We start from the raw sequence: 14,524 nt of genomic DNA on the forward strand, positions 1-14,524 counted from the left end.
GCAATACCACACAGAATCAAAAGTACTTGGAAGTCTTAAAATAATTAACTGAACTAAAAGCATAAAAGATTCAAATGTACCCAAAAAAAAGTCATATAGATTAAGCAATACAGCCAACTAAAATCCTACAAATCACTAATGTTATTAAAAACGTATTCAAATCATCAAAAGGTACCTAAGAACAGATTAACTGGAACAGATTACTGTTTAACTTGTGGATGGAAAAGGCTGGTATAGAATGTTGGCTTGGGAGCTCTCGGAGCAATGGTGTTTCTGTTAGAAGGAGATTCCACCTTCCACATGACTTGTTTTCATCTGGATCAATGGTTCTTTGCTTTACAAGATCATGCTGAAACCAATATTAAATACTTTGGTACTCATCTTATTCATTTGGTTTCAACTTTCTTTTATTGTTTGTTATATTTTCCACTGATGCATCATTTTTGCTTTTATGTAATTGTTGCCTTCTTCTTTTGTTACTCGTCATTTTCACAACAAAATTCTAACAGATCTGGTTACCTATACGTGCAAGTGGCGTTCCCTAGTGGAATCTTACGATGGAAAAATTTGGGAGTTTCTACCATTTCAGTATTGATGGATGAAAGCAAGTTGTGGAGGACATGCCTCTTAGCATTATTAATTTCCGTGTGTTTGATTTCGTTGGTGTATCCGTCTTCAGCATGACAATTTTCCGTCCAAATGGAATTCAAGTTCTACTAACTCATGAAGCACCTAATGAAGATGATCAATAAATTCAGATCATGATGTGATTGATGTTGATGATGATAGTTCAGAAGAAGGCAATAACCCTGTATTGACTACAACTATGGCTTACCGTCTGGTAAATTACTTAATAAAATTATATGTTTTTTAAATCCTTTATATCACAATTTATAATGTCCGTACATGTTTTGCTTTGTAGCCATTTCTGATTCACTTTGTTAGAATGGCGAGACTGGACAACTTTATGGATTTGAAAAATAAAAATGTTGAGGGTGTTGAATATGTGATACACAAATTCATATCGAAAAGGCTGAAGGTTATAAGAGGTATTGAGTGCAAGGATGGCAAGAGTACTGAAGAGGTAGGTCCCAGCAGAGCCCAGTTGGACCCGCAGGACTCACCTTGAAGAGAGACGTCTGCGCAGAAACCAACTGGATCCGCAGGACCCACCATGCTCAGAGACGTGACGTCCTTACGCGCAGTACGCAAGCTGTTCCCGCAGGAAATGCCTCCCAATGGTGAAGTACTCCGCCTGTTCCCGCAGCTGCGGATACAAGCCATCAGGGAAGGCCACCCGCGCAGCAAGGCTACACGCACAAGGCACTTAGCTCTCAAAATAATTCAGTAATGTCACCTGAAGAAGGAATGAGCAAAGCCGGGAACAATCCCGCACAAAGGCGGGAGGGGGAATACTCCCGCCCAAATGAGCCAGTCCGTACAATACTGGAGGATCTTTTGTACTGTACCTGACGAGGTATGGGCAAAAGATCTGACCAGAGATACGACAGCTCATTGACAACAGTATGGCGAGCAGCATGCTCTTGTACTGTATGTCACTATTAGCCGCTGCCTACTCACCAACTCCTATCATACCACGTGCATAGCCTGCAGTTGGTGGAAAAGGAATAGTACACAGCAGGCCTGGTCACTGTTAGCCGCTGCCTACTCACCAACTCCTGTCATACCACGTGCATAGCCTGCAGTTGGTGGAAAAGGAATAGTACACAGCAGGCCTGGTCACTGTCAGCCGCTGCCTACCCACCAACTGCCAGCATGGCACGTGCGTAGGCCACAGTTGGTAGAACAGGAATACTATTCAGCCGGCTATACCTTCTTGGAAACCTACCTTCGGCTATAAATACCTCAAATGGTATGATCATCTCATCTTATCTTGTATCTTATATCTTATACCTGATATCTGCTCTAGCAATCTCTTAATATACACTTATATTCAAGAGCAATCTAGTCTGATTCTCACGCTGGAGGGTGGTCACAAGGAGGTACCCCCCCCCTTCTCAGTGACGAGCTCACGGTGTCTGTTTTGCAGGTTATCAGAAGAACCATCTTTGCCGGATCTAACCCCTCGTGGGAAACATCTATTTAACCCCCAGATTATCCGTAATCTGCCCGGGGTCGATTAGTGTTTCTTCATTGGCGCCATCCGTGCATAAAAGCTAGAACTTAATTCTTTTTCAGTTTTCTCAAAACTTCTGGAAAGATGGTTAAAGAAACTCCGGTAACCACAACCCCAGCTACTGGGGGGAATACCGACGACTACACAGTTTTTACGAACACTACCCCGGTTACCCAAGCCGGGGTAAGTGCAGTAAATTTTACGAACACTACCCCGGTTACCCAAGCTGGGGCAAGTGCAGTAAATAATCTCTCACTGAGATTCACCGATACCCAGTTAGACAGACAAAGAACGAGGCTCCCCCGCCAAACACTCGATGAAGTTAAAGCGTGGGCGGAAGCACGTCAAAAAGAATTCCAAGCGGAGTTGGATGAACGCTTACGTTCACTCCAACAGCCTGAGGAATTCATAGAGTACTTGGATGATGATTCGGAGGAATCCGATAGTGACGCAAACCCTCGTCATAAGGCGAAAGGGAAGCGTAAGGAAACGGACTCCCAACCGAAAAGGCATTTTGGAGAAACCTTCAAACCAAAAAACGCGGGTGGAAACCCACGTGACTTCTCCAAAACATTTACACCAACTGCTGCAAAGGCGGGAACGTCCAAATTTGCAAGGGACATTGCGGAAGCAATCGTCCCGAAAAGTGCTAAACAGATGTCCAACATCGGCACTTACGATGGTATATCTGATCCAGACGATCATTTGAACAGGTTCATAGCGGGGGCAACCGTCAGTAGTTGGACGGAACCTACGTGGTGTTACATGTTCCAAATGACGCTTGTATGGGCAGCTAGAGCGTGGTTCGATCGTCTACCGGTCCACCACATCTACGATTGGGAAGACTTCCAGCAGAAGTTTAGCCAACACTTCAGCCAACAAAGAAAGTATACCGAAGAGCAATGGACAATCCTCAATTGCATTCGAGAAGAAGATGAATCTTTGCCAGACTTCATCACTCGCTTCAACTCAAAGAAGCTAAGTCTGGGTAATATTAGCGAAGATCTTGTTCGCGCTGCTTTCATCCAGGGCGCGAACGACCCAGGTCTCATCCGCACCTTAACGGGTAGAGATGGCATGCCATCCACATGGGATGCCATCATGACAGTAGCTAAACGATTTGCGGAAACGGAGAAGCAACTGGGTAGAGATCTCCCCCAGAGCACAAACCTCTACACTCAGAAAACAAGAGAAGACAACGTCCTTACCGCCCGACTAAACAAAAAGCGGAAGCTAGGTATTTGGCAGTCAAGGGTAAACTTTGACACCTCATCCGGCTTGCAACATCGGTTGGGCGGAAGGGATAACGTACAGTCGAACCAGAACTCCAGATGGACGCAACTCACCAAAAGCGTCACCGAGATATTCGCCACTGAGGAGCTCCCATGGCCAAAGGCTCCAATAATCCGACATCGTCACAATGCTGATCGGAGCAAATACTGTGACTTTCACAGGACAAAAGGCCACAACACTGAAGAATGCACAGACGTAAAGGACATCGTCGAAGCATTTGTCAGAGATGGGACGCTCGCGCACCTCGTGGCGTAACGAACGCTGAGCAGGCTGATGCGTGTAGAACCCCAGTTTGGGAAAACACGAATAAAACTGCAGCTTCAATGTTGGAGACTACATACTGCGTAAACAACGAGATCCCGAACCAGGTGCATATCGGCTCGATGGCACTCCCAACCCAACAACATGGAAGGGAGCTCGATTACACAGTGCATGTAGATCAATTCAAAACTTGTAAAGAAAAGGCCCAGAGCCACTTCTAATGGAAATGATTCTCCTTATCACATTGACGCTGATGATTTTACATTTATACTTATGAACTTTCTACACGGATATGCCGGTCTTCACCGCATACATAAGTGTGAAAGAAAGTCGTTGCGTGGGGAAGGCGGCAAAACCCGCATAAACCCAAAAAACGGCAAACCTTCACGCAGGTCAGTTAAAGGTAAAGTTCAGTCATCCCACTAAATGAAAGTGCCGGTCTATCCGCACGAATCATGATAGAGGAAACTGAACACTAACCTATTCACAACCGCGCGTCGAACGGTTAATTTATTCAACACTGATATGCCGGTATTCACCGCATAATTACGTGGAAAGTCGTTGCGTGGGGAAGGCGGCAAAACCCGCATAAACCCAAAAAACGGCAAACCTTCACGCAGGTCAGTCATAGGTAAAGTTTGTTCATCCCACTAAATGAAAGTGCCGGTCCTAACCGCACAAATCATGATAGAGGAAACCGAACTAACCTATTGACAACCACGCGTCGAACGGTTAACTTATTCAAAATACTTAGAAAATTTCTAACAGAATGATGAGGAAAACCTCCACGCAGGTCAGATGTAGGCAAAGTTTAGCCATCCTACTAAGTGCAAGTGACGGTCTTACCCGCACAATCACGAACGAGGAAGCAAAACTTCAACCTATTATCTACCACGTTCAAAGGTTAACTTATTCTAAACACTTAGAAAATTTCAAAGGAAAAGATGAGGAAAACTTCCACGCAGGTCAGATATAGGCAAAGTTTAGCCATCCTACTAAGTGCAAGTGACGGTCTTATCCGCACAATCATGAAAGAGGACGCAAAACTTTAACTTATTATCTACCACGTTGAAAAGTTAACTTATCTAAGTACTAAAGAAATTGCTAAGTTAAATCAGAATATGCGTGAAATAAACAAGGCAAGGGATTGGCAAATAATCTTTATTCCATCGAAATTCAAATATTACAAAGATTGCTGGGTACATACCCGCATACAAAAGAAGCTATACAAAAATAAAAATCTACTCTAATGGTGGAAAGGGATCTTCAGGATCAAGCTTCAGGACCACTTCCACTTGGACCCGCACCATCAGTAGAGTGTGGCGGTTCAAGGAAGGTCTTTAGAATGGCTAGCCCATCATCAGCAGCAGCAACTTCGTTCACCTTCTCCACCACCGGATGCGGGAAGGCGGCATACTGATTCACTGCTTGGTCATATACAGCTTCAGTATCAACATCATATAAAGGGAAGTTGGAAGGCGGGATGCCTTTCTCAACGAACCCTAGACCAAGCAGGAAGCCGGCCTTTTCCCCATCCTCGTGAGAAGCGTTGAGGGCTGCGCTCATGGCATCGTCGTATGATGTGTCCGTGAAGACTCGATGCACAACCTACAAGAAAAAATACAAGTATCAAAACCTTTTCTATTTACAAAGAAAAGCGTGAAGACATTAGGAAGCTAAGCTTACCTGCGACAACGCTTCTCGAAGAAGCCATTCCTTGGTAACCAGAGCCTCCTGGAGGGCAGCTTGAGCTTGGTTACGGGCGCGTTCGGCTTCACTTTTGTTGAGGTTGGCAAGCAACACTTCTTTAGCCGCAGCCTCTTCAACGCCCTTTAGCTTCCGCTCAGTGTGGTCAAGCACCCCCCTCTGGTCCAAGATCTCTTGGAGCTTCTTGGCGTCTTCCATCGCCAAGGTATCATGAGCCTGTTGGAGCGCCTCTAGTTTGGCTTTAAGTTCCTCATTTTCGAGCCGTAGAGGCTCAGCAACAGCTTCAGCCTTGGTGGCCCTCTCAGTTGCGTTCAGTGCAGTTTCCTTAGCCAGCCGAAGCTGTTCGTTAACAGCTTGGGCAGCCTTGGAACGGGCCTCGAGTCGGGCCTGAACTTCAACCTCGAGGGCCTTGAAGGCCTTCTCCTTTTCCGCAGCCACTGCGGTAAGCCTCTTGTTCTCCTCCCGGACAGCCCGCGCCTGAGCTACTTTTTGAATACGGGCTGCTTTTAACTTGTCGTTTTCACGACAGAGCAGCTCGACGCGCGGCTGCATCCGGGCCAGGAGAATCCGAAGCTCGTTGGTTAGCCTACCATCTTGGTAGCTAGCCATTGCTTCCCCCAACGCACCACTGGGAGCTGCGTGACGAGCCCAATCCACGCACTCCACAGGCGTGCGAAGGGTTGTTCCTCGGCGGATGTTCCATCGTGGAACATACACTTCATTGGAATCCGACACTGCAAAAAACAAAAAGCAGTTAGGAAAAGATGATATATATATATAAAAAAAGGCCAAAAGAACCCTACGCACCTGTAGGGTCGACAACAGGCCGATAGCCGCCAAACCCATCACCTGAACCCAAGGGAAATCCATCCAAGAGGTCAGGCAGATGGGAAGGAGGCAGAGGTTGGCGAGAAGCCCCAAGCATACCTGAAGGATCGGCCGTAGTTGCCGACGTCGGAGGAGGCATGGAGGCCGCCGCGGTAGAAACCAACGGAGGTGAACTCACAACCGTGGTCGCCGCTGCGTAAGAGCCCGCAGAAATAGTCACCGCCGGCTCAGTGAAAGATTCAGTAAATATGGCACTGACAGCCGGCGGAGATGTCATCACAGTTGGAACAGTTGGCTCAACTAGGTGAGCAACTGAACCAACTGAAGTAGGCGCAGTCGCCTGGGTCACCGCCTCAGGTAGGTTGACCAAGCCTACCGTCATGGGTCCGGAGGTGCTCCTCCCCGCTCCACCCTGGAATGCGGCAGCATCCACGCCTGTACAAAGAAGATATAAGTATAATGGCGGAAATATATAAAGTTAAAATTAACTGAAGTTTGTACTTACGGGTCTTCTTGAGCCTAAAGGTGCGAACAGGCAGGGACGAACCCGATGGAGCCGGCCTCTTCACGCCGCTCACCGTCGTCGTCCTGGGCTGCTCGGAGGTGACAGTCGTCTCAGCCTCCGGAGCAGTGGTCTTTTCACCACCTGGGTTCCCCGCCGCCTCCTCGCTCTCGGTCTGAATCAGACCGATGCACCGGATCGGCAGTGGAGGCAACCTTCGCCTTCCCCTTCCCGCCGGCAGCCTTCTTCTTCCGCACCAACGGAGGACCATCTGCGGATTCCTCATCGGAAGATGACAAGATTAGAGGAATTCCAGCAGAGGTTTCAGCATTGAGAGGTCGAGGGTTGAATAACGCCTTACCTGGCCGCGTGGTGCTCAGAATAGGGTGGCCTGGCGGGTAGACCTCCACAAACCGATCCCTCGTTTGCTCCAAGATGGGCAACTCGTTCTCATCGAGAGCACGAGTACCCATCCGAGCGGGACCATCACTCTCCCGCGGCTGCAGGAGAGACTGCAAATCGTTCCCCTCTGAAATAAAAGAAACAAACAGTTAGAAGACAAACCTATATAAACAAAGAAGACAGAGCATACCGTAAGGGACAGAGTTCAAACCGTATTCGAGGACGATGGGAACCTGTGACGCCTCCTTCCACACCCGGCTCATCCCAAGCATCACCATCCCAGACTCCGCAAAGCGGTACACCGGAGTCTGGATCCGAGAGATCTTGGCGAACCATTCCGCCTCCTGGTAGTTTGGGGCGTGAAGGGCGGGGAGTGCTCTCCCATTCTTAAACGTCATCGCTATCAGGACGACGCGAGCGGAGATATAAAAAAACTCCCTCTTCCACGACCGAAGACTGCGCTCGGTTGCGCAGATCTTCAGACCCTTGATCCGATTGACCAAGGTATACCACCCCTGGATGCATCTCCAAGAATAGAAGGTCATCAGGCGGTCAACATGGGGCTCCACGCCCAGAATGAGGCACACCCACTCAAAGTGGCGGATCTTGGCGATCGCCATCGGGTGTACCTCCGTCAGATGCACACCGTGCCTCTCCAAGACACGGTATACAAACTTCGTCAATGGGAACCTGAGATTCCCATAAACGAAGAATGCAGCATACACCCCTATTTTGCCTTTGGGGGCATCGTACACCTTCTGGTGTGACTCCGGAAACTCAGGCTCGAACGGCTCGAGCATGAACTTCCGGACGATGTACTGAAAAAGCTTAGTGGGAAGAGCACACTGGCATTCGCCAGCAGTGCTCTTATCGTCTTTATCAGACGTAGACGTCGGGATCTCGACGTGCACGTCAGATTCCTCGGCAGCAGCTTCAAAATCGTGAGTAGAAGACATGTTTGGATGTACAGAAAAACGATTTCAGAAGAATGCTAGACGGAATAGTGAGTATTCGCCGGAAATCGTTTAGAAGATGAAGAGAGAAGTGAAAGTGTGGATTGCAAAGGACCCTCTCCCCCTTTATATACTCATCGCAATTAATGCGATGAATTTAATGCGGAAGAGAGAGAAATCGCAGGTGCAATGAAACTATGACACGTGGCAAAGAGCAAGCTGGCAACAGCTGTTGAAAGGACGCGTGCCATTAATTTCGCGGCCACGCGCCCGAAAAATCGCGCCCACGCGCCTGAAAAAGCGCCTGGAATGACCATATACTGTCACGTCGCCATAACTTCCTGCACGTCCTGACACTGTCAGAAGAAACCGTCGGACGACGTTTCAACAGTTTGGACTGTTCTTATCCTTTCACCAACTCTTCGAATTTCAAAATTTCAAAAAGATTTAAAAGTAAGCGGGAATATACCCCATACCTCGGCAACCAAGTAACCATAAGACGGGTGCGGGTACAGTGTCAATACAAAACCCTTCACATACTGAGCACCCGCAGGGAATTGACGCCAGGAATACCTTGGAAGTAAAGTAACCGTAAGACGAGTGCGGGTACAGTGTCAAGGCAAAACCCTTCACATACCTAGCGCTCCGCAGGGAATTGAAACCAAGAAGGATCTTCTGGACCATGCTTGCGGAAACGGGAATAACATCCCCGCATAGCGGGAACGTCGAGAACTACATTGTTTGAAGCTCCAAGATGGAATTGGTGGTTTTAACATAATTGATCACTATGTTCAAAACTACCAAAACCTCATGGAGAATCTACACAAGTGGGACTCAACGCTCCTGACTTGCGAGAAGGTTACAGACCTACCCGCATCATACCCAAAGATCAAGCAGGAAAGTCGGGAATTTCTGCAAGTGACATTAGGACTTCCGCGGGAAGAATCCCCATGGAAAACCTTAAAACTAAACCCTTTTCAAAACCCTTTGCTTAAGTCCAAAAGTTCACCTCACTTATTAAACATTCATGAGAAGAACATTGGACTGGGGGGACTTGAAGAGGTAGGTCCCAGCAGAGCCCAGTTGGACCCGCAGGACTCACCTTGAAGAGAGACGTCTGCGCAGAAACCAACTGGATCCGCAGGACCCACCATGCTCAGAGACGTGACGTCCTTACGCGCAGTACGCAAGCTGTTCCCGCAGGAAATGTCTCCCAATGGTGAAGTACTCCGCCTGTTCCCGCAGCTGCGGATACAAGCCATCAGGGAAGGCCACCCGCGCAGCAAGGCTACACGCACAAGGCACTTAGCTCTCAAAATAATTCAGTAATGTCACCTGAAGAAGGAATGAGCAAAGCCGGGAACAATCCCGCACAAAGGCGGGAGGGGGAATACTCCCGCCCAAATGAGCCAGTAAGTACAATACTGGAGGATCTTTTGTACTGTACCTGACGAGGTATGGGCAAAAGATCTGACCAGAGATACGACAGCTCATTGACAACAGTATGGCGAGCAACATGCTCTTGTACTGTATGTCACTATTAGCCGCTGCCTACTCACCAACTCCTGTCATACCACGTGTATAGCCTGCAGTTGGTGGAAAAGGAATAGTACACAGCAGACCTGGTCACTGTTAGCCGCTGCCTACTCACCAACTCCTGTCATACCACGTGCATAGCCTGCAGTTGGTGGAAAAGGAATAGTACACAGCAGGCCTGGTCACTATCAGCCGCTGCCTACCCACCAACTGCCAGCATGGCACGTGCGTAGGCCACAGTTGGTAGAACAGGAATACTATTCAGCCGGCTATACCTTCTTGGAAACCTACCTTCGGCTATAAATACCTCAAATGGTATGATCATCTCATCTTATCTTGTATCTTATATCTTATACCTGATATCTGCTCTAGCAATCTCTTAATATACACTTATATTCAAGAGCAATCTAGTCTGATTCTTACGCTGGAGGGTGGTCACAAGGAGGTACCCCCCCCCCCTTCTCAGTGACGAGCTCACGGTGTCTGTTTTGCAGGTTATCAGAAGAACCATCTTTGCCGGATCTAACCCCTCGTGGGAAACATCTATTTAACCCCCAGATTATCCGTAATCTGCCCGGGGTCGATTAGTGTTTCTTCAAGTACATTCACGAACAACAATGGGTTATCGATTGGTGATACATGTGTGTTTAGCGTTAGCAGAAAAGAAGTTAAGTTGGACATATTTAGTGACAATGTTATCTCATATGTTTTTTGCTACAGTCTGTTATGTTATGTTAAACACTTGTCTTGTTACAATGATTTCTTAGTATTTTGTAAAAGTTTGTTTTTTTCCCAATTATTTGTCCATCTTTTTTAGTATTTTCTAAATTATGATAAACTTTTGAACTACTTTTAATGCTTGTGTATTTTTTTGCTTCTAAACTGTGTATTTGTCTATATACGATGGTCAAGTATAGATTAAAGCTACATCATAGTATCTTTTGGTACTATATACTGGTTTTAATTCTTGCACAATCTTTTAGTTATTATTACTTTTCAAGTACATATCATTCTTCTTTAGTTACTCAAACATTTGACAAAAACTTCATAATTTACAACCTTTTCCTCAACTATCCTTTGATTCGGTTATAAAGTCATTTTACAATTCATGTTGTGAATTATACACATCACAAAATTGCACAATTACTAATTAATAGCTAACAAAATACTAATATTTTCTAAAAAACAAATATTATAATATTATTATTTCTTTTTTATATGATTTTAATTTAATTTTGACTATTTATAATCATTCAAAATAAGTTATTATATTGACTTGAATAGCTTTCAATTATTTTAAATGAAACGAATTTCCTAATTTAAAATAACTCTAATTACTTTCCCTTAATATCCTGATTGCAATTTGTTTTAATTTTGTTTACCTTATTTCCTAATTTAATCAATTAGTAAATTAATACTAATAATTATTTTCTAATTTACTAATTATTAATTAAGTGATTAATTTTTCAAAATCATGTTAACTTCTTTCGTAATTTAATAATTATTAACTAATTATAATTAATTAGTTGATATTAGTTTAGCAATTGCAATTTGTTTTAAATTTGGCAAGATATCGAGATGGCAATGGTGAGAAAAGAAGAAAAGAAGCATGTATGGATGTTGTAATGTGAATGTGCTGAGCTGAACAGCTGAAGACACATATCGTGTATCATCATATATAAACAACGCATATTAGCATGATACCAAAAACTAAGCATAAAACTACATAAGCTAAGTGAAACTACATTTGATTCACATTTTACAATTAATTATGTATGCCAAAGATGCTAATTATTAATATATAAATTTGGTTACCTTATTTAATATTTTATTTATAAGTTTGTTTATCTTTTTAAACACAATTCATTATAATGTTTAGTTGTATATAATGATAACTAGTTTTAGAGCCCATATCACACACGGGATAATTCAAATTATAAAATTATAAGTAAAACAAATAATTATATAGCGTATATGAAAATAAAAAAGTATTACATCTAATCATCTATGCTTGTATCTATACAATGTGTACACAAATTGATTTTATTTATATCACAAGATATTTTTTTAAATGAACTTAATAAAAAAAATGTTCGTGCAAAAACGTACCCAAAAATACTTCTTTCTATTGAAAAATTCATTCTCAGTGTCATATATGTATAATTGAAAGAATTTTGGTTATGAACTAATTTCGGAAATAAGACTTCTCATACGATAGTAGTTCTAACCACTCAGCCTAAATACAAAAGGAGCGTTACTTTTATTGATATATTTATCAATTTACCACCCATCAAAGGAAAGTAGAACATTAAATTATAACAATGAATGTTCTTCAAGAACTATGTTTTCTGAGCTACACCATGAAAAATATTTTGATAAGTTTCAGAGGGCTTCTCGACTTTGTCATAATGACAACATAAAAAACAACATGTTAACTCATTCAATTTTGTGAATATTTTGTTTCATTTGAGCATAATTTAGCATGTCATGCTTCCCATACAATGTTCTGATCACCATTGAAAGAAAAATTAATGTTGACATAAATATTTCAAATTTGATAAAAGTTAAGCATTGATAGGCATAGGGGTGGCATGTCGAAAGTGTTCGCGATATTTTTTCTTAAATTTTAATAGTTGGGGGGGGGATAGTCAGTTTGCCAAATCCCGAACCTTTTGATTATTTCAAAAAATTCCCTTAAAAATAAATATGAAACCCGAATCATGTTTAAAATTTTAACTTTCACACTTTTGACATTTTAAAGTCAACACTTTGAATCCATAACAAATTTGACGATAAATCTATTTTGTATTCTTAAACTTTTAAAAATATTCAAAATTTTCATTTTTGACCATAACAAATTTTGACCAAAATGTAGTTAACTTGTAGCAAACAATCTATTTACCAACTTTTGACCCATAAAATCAATTTTAAGTTCCACAAAAAAACCCGAAACAATTTTCATTTGAGAAACATGATTTGTTGTTGATTTTTAAAATTCACCAAGTATTTTGAATATATAGTAAAATAACATGTTAATATTTATATTTGTAAAAATATATAGATATTATATAAATACAGTGTAAAAAGAAAGTGAATAATTATTGATTTATTACGTATATTAGGGTATATTAGTTTTGAAGGAAAAAAATTATGAGAATTAACCAAAACATGACAAGTGTTCACATTTATTTTACTTTATTAGAATAGGTAGATATATATCTATATTACTTATTAAGTATACTAGGAGGATAAAATGGTAATTCATTATTTCCGGGGAGACGCCGTTAAACTAAATGGGTCATTAAGTCACCTACAACTATCTGATGGTCGGTTGATTTGTATATATTTTAGTTTGGTAATTATCTAGTTTTAGTTGTTTATTTCGTGAACTTTGGTACTTCATACGTGTTTGCTATATTTCAGGTCACAGATGATTAAAACAGTTAATATGGACCTGTACTAGCACGGGATGAAGACCCGGGATAACCAGCACGTGAAACTAGACAAAGAAATGAAGTTTGCTGGTGAGGAGACCCGTCCCGCTACGAGATAGGGTGGAAGGTAGCCCATCGCGTATCCTGGTGGACTTTAAAATATTGAATGTTGACTTCGCGATGGACCTGTGAAGACCCTATCGCGTATCACGATGGGTGGCAGAATCGATAAAGTTAGGGTTTTATGTTATATTATGTTTTGACGACCCTATTCTGATCTATCACGGTCTAAAGCATATCAAGACCATTTTAATCCCTCTGAAGCATCTAGAGATCATTCATATGACCTACGTTATTAGAATTGAAGATCTTTCGACGTCGAGGCGCGGCTAATCCTCTCGAATCATACCCGTGATGTAGGGTATTGTATTATTCAGTTTTCTCATGTGTTTAAGAACGAATGATTTGTAGTTATCTTTGATTAATCTATGAGGATTGATGTTTGATATTACTGTGCACTCAGTCGGTTTAAGTTTATTTCGATCAAAACGATTGGTTTGCCAGTTGCTATGATAATTGTTTATAGGGTTGTTTTGACTAATTTGAATATGATGAAGCATACAGTTGCCTTTAATTGGTTCACGATGGCATATATTGTTTGATAACAGTGCCATGTGTTAACGATTGTTGATGTATAAGGTTTGCCTAGTTAGTCAATCTAATTTGATCATTGATGATTAATATGTTAAGTGACATGAGATTACTGTCTATTTGCTTGTTTGAAACCGGGGTGTGATTTGTCTTGTTTATTAATTGAAACTTGCTTTGTTTACTTGTTTGATATTAAAACTAAATCTCTTGCGTGTGATCAGCACTCATTACTGTTACTTCATAATTTAGAAATTGGTTGCATGTTACGCTGACCACGTACTACTCGTGGTTCGACACCCTACTTAACTTAGCTTGTTTAAGTGATTAGGAACACTGTTTAATATTTTTTTTTGACTGATCGATAGCGACAGCATCACTATCCAGGCGAAATTTACAAACTCCGGCATCCTTCTACAATTCCATCTTCAATTGCATCGCCTCTACACTTCATCTTCCTCTCAACCTCTGTTTCAATTCGTAACCTTTGCCTTTAAGCGACCATTAATTAGGTGAAGGAATTTTTAGTGGCTTCAATGATGGTGAAACAATTATCAAAATTCCTAAACATCTTTTTATTAATGATTTATTGGATCCTATTTATGACCCAGTTGACTTTATATATATTTCTATTTTTAATCAAATTACAACAATCAAAACTATTTTTTTTCAAGAAAGAGCAATAGTTGCACTTAACAATGAAGTCGTTCACAAAATTAATGAGCATTTGCTAGCAATGTAAGTATGTGAATGAATATATTGATGAAACTTTATACTCACCTACGGTTCTAAACGGATTAAATATCAAGTTTGTCAAACCATA

The sequence above is a fragment of the Bidens hawaiensis genome, unplaced genomic scaffold, assembly GCF_021521415.1.
Source record: "Bidens hawaiensis isolate Kalapana, Puna unplaced genomic scaffold, B.hawaiensis_p1.1 tig00022011_1, whole genome shotgun sequence".
Taxonomy (NCBI): domain Eukaryota; kingdom Viridiplantae; phylum Streptophyta; class Magnoliopsida; order Asterales; family Asteraceae; genus Bidens; species Bidens hawaiensis.